Source organism: Saccopteryx leptura, chromosome 1 (assembly GCF_036850995.1).
Source record: "Saccopteryx leptura isolate mSacLep1 chromosome 1, mSacLep1_pri_phased_curated, whole genome shotgun sequence".
NCBI classification, from domain to species: Eukaryota; Metazoa; Chordata; class Mammalia; order Chiroptera; family Emballonuridae; genus Saccopteryx; species Saccopteryx leptura.
Window position 1 is genome coordinate 68,865,484 of NC_089503.1, and position 5,572 is coordinate 68,871,055.

The window sequence follows — 5,572 nt, forward strand, 5'->3', positions numbered from 1 at the left end:
CTTTTTATGTTAATCTATGGAAATGTCACATCAAATCACTTTAAAGGTGTTCCTAGGGAAGCTTCTTGTTTATGTTAACCTACAGAGTTATGACATCAAACCATTTTTTATCTATATATAACTTTACACACGTACTAACTGGGCCCTGAGCCAAAGGCAGAGTCTTAGTCTGCCTATTTTATCTGTACACACTAAATAAATTCCTGTCTGGACGTCATAGCCTTATTCACTTTCCTTAATTGCTTTTAATATTATATCCTAACTTATTTTTATGTATCTTCCATATTTTCCTATATTTCCATATATTTAATTACTATAACATTGTATTATTGTAACAATGCATTTGTTGATTTATATGCTATGTGTATATTATATACTCTCTCTGTGTAGCTTGAGAGGGTTACAAATAGAAACCAAATCAGAGCTTTGAAACTTTTATTTTTTCTTTTTGAAGTGCACTTGGTTGTTAAAAGAATATAAAAAATGACAGGCAGATATATACATTCTATAACTCAAAGTTTAGTAAATAAATTCACATTTAAAATCACAAGGAAAACTATTAGAGGATTATTTTACCCTAGACCAGTGGTTCTCAAAGTGTGTGCCAGGGCGCACTGGTGTACCCTAGAAGACTTCCAGGTGTTCCCTATGGTATTCCAGAGAAATATGTGCCTATTGGGGACCAAAAAACCAACAGGGTTTTTGGAATTTAGATTTTTGGGGGACAGAGGTGTGGGGAATTGGCTGTAAGCTGACAGCTGCCAACCCCCCACCTCACTTGCCTGATTAGGTTGCAAAAGGCTGTTAAGCTGTGGTGCTGGATTGTTTACACTACCCCCCATGTTCCCCTAAAGACTGGAGGCAAGTTTGTTCTATCCTTTGTTTGGTGTAAAGTTAAGATGATATGTATGGTGAGGGTTTTCTGCACTTGGTAAATTTCTTGGGTTGCCTTGGAAACGTGATCAAAGATCTCACTGATTCACTAATGACCAACTTTGCCCTATGAATAAAGCAAGACGCAATTTTTAGGTGCGCTTTGTTCATGCCAGCAGCAATTACAGGGCCCTCCTGACCCCATATTTTCTTAATTCTGCGTATTTTCTTCATTCCGCACCATTCCCACTTGGGACCTGGAACTACTAGCTGCACTGGTTCGCAGCATGTGCCCAGATATAAAAATAAATATAGTTACTCTATTATACTATTTCATTACAGAAATATCGCTCTTTTTGTTAACACATCATTATTATATTTATTTTTTTAATGAGATAACATTACATGTTTCTTTTTTTTACAGAGACAGAGAGAGGGATAGATAGGGACAGACAGACAGGAATGGAGAGAGATGAGAAGCATCAATCAGTTTTTTGTTGCGACACCTTAGTTGTTCATTGATTGCTTTCTCATATGTGCCTTGACCGTGGGCCTTCAGCAAACTGAGTAACCCCTTGCTCGAGCCAGCAACCTTGGGTCCAAGCTAGTGAGCTTTGCTCAAACCAGATGAGCGTGCGCTCAAGCTGGCAACCTTGGGGTCTTGAGCCTGGGTCCTTGGCATTCCAGTCCAACTCTCTTTCCCCTGCGCCACCACTTGGTCAGGCTATATTTATTATTAGCACATCATTATATTATTTTTAGATAAATACACCCAAATAAAATGGATAGATTTCTCAAAAAGAAGCGTGATATTGAAGAATCTGATTCTGGAAGTGAGCAAAAGTTAAGTATAAATAAAATAGGACTTGAAAGCTGAGAGGCAGAATTTAATTTTTAGCATTTTCCATCACTTAACACTGAATAATACGATTGGATTAGAAACCCATTCAGGGAAGTTTTAAGTGATTTAGGTTTAACATTAACAGAAGAAGAACTGGTAGCTATATCCACTGATTGTGGATTGATGATTAAACATAAGAAATTGTCTCTTGAAGCCTTTTGGATTTCTGTCATATAAAAGAAGAATATGTGGAAAAATCTAAAAAAGCTTTGAACATTTTACTACAATTTTTTTTTTTTTACAGGGACAGAGAGCGAGTCAGAGAGAGGGCTAGATAGGGACAGACAGACAGAAACGAAGCGAGATGAGAAGCATCAATCATCAGTTTTTCGTTGCGAGACCTTAGTTGTTCATTGATTGCTTTCTCATATATGCCTTGACCGTGGGCCTTTAGCAGATCGAGTAACCCCTTGCTTGAGCCAGAGACCTTGGGTCCAAGCTGGTGAGCTTTGCTCAAACCAGATGAGCCCACGCTCAAGCTGGTGACATCGGAGTCTCGAACCTAGGTCCTTCGCATCCCAGTCCAACGCTCTATTGTTAAGCCAGTGGCCATGGCCACCATCACAGCAGCCTGGCCCATGTAGGTTTGCATTGGATTTGGACAGTCGGTAAAGAAACAATGGAGCCAAAAACTGGTGGGCCATCATCTTTAATCCCAGCTTGCACCCGGCAGGCAAGTAAAAACACACACTGGGTTCCAAAACCCACTCACATGCAGTGCTCACAAAGCTACTGACTTATCTGAGTTTCCTAGAATCAAAGGTTTCTAACTCACCAGACTTATTCACCTATGTTCCCCATCTCCTTCCTTCCCTGCACAAACTCGGCACAAACTGGCTTCTCACTCAGCACTCCACCATCTTGGCTGCTTCTCCTGGCCTCCTCCACGTGGCTTTTCTCTGTTCTCCTCTCTGCTCTCTCCTCTAATATTAATTTCAGGAACCAAGAGCGCAAGCTCCTGTTCTGCCCCAATTTTATAGTGTAGAAATCAAAACCTTTAATCCAATATACAAAATAGGGAAGTCTCTAATACAAAGTCACTTGTCTGGGGCATGATGGGATTGCACCACCTCACATCAAAAAGGGTGGGAAAGGCTTAGTCCTAGAACCAAGCCCCAGGCTACAAGGATCCTGCCTGCCCACAGGCCACCCCCAACACACATTAATATCACCTGGGTGACGGCTTCCACGTGGCAGCGCCATCTTTAACAAAGTGAGCATAATATATTTTATCTGCCCAACATCTATCCATTACGCCACTGCCTGGTCAGGTTTACTATAATTTTTAACATCCTATTTATGTGAATTAGGATTTTCTACCCTCAACACAATGAAGAGTAAAAAGAGAGGAATTATTCAATATATTGATGAGGAAATGAGAGTTTGCCTTTCAAATATAAGGTCTACCGGAAAGTTCTGTCGGTTTCTATCACAAGTTTCATTTGGCGCATGCCTCTCTGTTTTTATCACTTTATGTATACATACTGACGTAGCAAATTAACTAAAACAAAGTTTAGAAAAGAGGCTGGCGATGTTCAATAGGAAGAACATCATACTGCATCATGATAATGCCAGGCCACATGCTGCTTTGGGGACTTGTCAAAAAATTGCAGAACTAGGCTGAGAAATTCTGTTGCATCCACCATATTCCCCAGACTTAGCACCCTCTGACTATCAATTGTTTTTGACCTTACAAAATTTTTTGAAGGGCAAAAAATTAAAAAATGAAGAAGATATCAAACAAGCACTGGTTCAATTTTTCACATCAAAAGATAAAACATTTTTCAAAAATGGCATATACAAATTGCCCTCTCACTGGCAAGAAATCATTACTAATAATGGCAATTATATTATTTAATAAAGTTTATTGACGGTAAGAAAAATTTGTATTTTGTTTTATTCCAAAAATGGGCAGAACTTTCCGTAGACCTTATATATGCCCAAACATTGAAGAAATCGCTAGGATACATCAGGCTCATGTTTTTCATAAACACAAGAATAAAAAAACTTAACACATTCGCACCGGGACCTGCCAAATTTACTAAATTTTACTAAGAATGTATCTATATATATAAAAAGATAACATTTTTGTCTTTTTTTATTTTTAACCCCATTTTTTATGAATTCTAAAAAGCATAACTCAAAAAATGTAACATAAAAATGTTTTTTTTTAATGTCAGAATAAATTCAATTTTGTCATATTTATTTTGTTTAATTACTTGGACTTCATATTTTTTAATATATTTAATTATTATAACATATTTCTCAGAAATTTGTATATAGTGCGCCTACAATTATTTGTAGGATTTTAAATGCGTCCTCAATTCAAAGTTTGAGAGTCACTGCCCTAGACATTCCCCTCCGGAAAACAGGAACTCAAAAAGTTCCTGGAGTTTAACTGTCTGTTATATCTGAATACTACCACTAATAATAGTATGCAATTTTGAGATCAATGAATAATATTCATCAATTATTCAGAGCTTCACATGAGAAAAGACAAGCTTTCCACCCCTTGGCTTTACTTCTCATTCATATGAAGTATCATGTTAGGAAGAAATGAAAAATACGTATGTCAAAACAATCTTGTATATTTTATGTGCAGTTCATTATTTATCAACTATACTTCAATAAAACTGCTATAAAACCTCCACACGAAACAAAAAAGAAATAAAAATTCTACTTTATATGGGAAAGAATTGCTTCCTTTATTTCTTAAGAGCAGTTAGTTGTTCTGGGGAACAACAAACTCTGCACAGAGCCTAGTAGCCTAAGGAAGCAAGTTTTATCTAAGTAGTACTTTATTTTTTAAGCCTTCATTTAGGTTACTATTTCAACTCAGTGAAATACCCTTTTAGTTTATTGTGTTACGCTGCAGTTATTTGAATGCTTTGTTTTTAGAGTATCATTTCCAGCTTCCAATTAGGATTTTAGAAGTTTGGGAAAAGAGCCTCAGAGGTGAAATATATATTTTCTCCACGTGCCCCAAATAGCGTATTCTAATACTGTTTCGATCGACAGAGAGGTGCTATCACACTTGGGGCTGGGAGTGGCTGCTGTTAATATCCAACCCAGAGATCTGAGTGGGCTTCCCAAAGATCTCCAAATCCATAAAGACATTTTCCTTAGGATTCAACTCAAAAAAAGGCCAGGCTAGGTGTTTTTACTGCTGAATGGAGGAAGTAGGGTGCTGAAGTTCACTCTGCAGACCCTTGCGGAGTTTATGGGTAAATTTGCGTCTCTCTGCCGGTTTTAGTTAGGGAGTGACAGGCCCGGCAGCTGGACCCGCCCAGGCTCTCGGGCGCACCTGAGACTCCAGGGGCGAAGGAGATGGGGAGGGCCGAAAACCTCCGCTCCCTGGGCCACCCACCCCTGGCCGCGGGGGCAGGAGACAGAAGGATGATTGACGGAGCTGATCAGTGGCTAGGGGATTGCAGAGGGTGGGGCAAAGAAGGGACAGCTGAGCTTTCCCCCTTAAACGGGTTGGATTGGGTCTCGAGAAGAGCGCCCCCCGTCAGGCCTACTGGCCTCCTTGAATGAGTTGTTATGGTAACAAATGACCGAACAGCCCCTTATGAACTGGCCAATGAGAGGGGCCGTCTCTTCCACCACACCTCCGAGCCTTTAGGTGTTGCGAAAAGGGTAGGAGCATTGAGGAGACTGTGCCGCGACGTTCTGCGGAAGAGCCGGAGGAGGGGCTTGTGACGTTGTCGGAGGAGCCAATCACGCCTGTGTTTGTTCAACGGCCCCGCCCTCTTACCGCACATTTCCCCTCCCCTAGCTCATTTCGCACGACGCAGC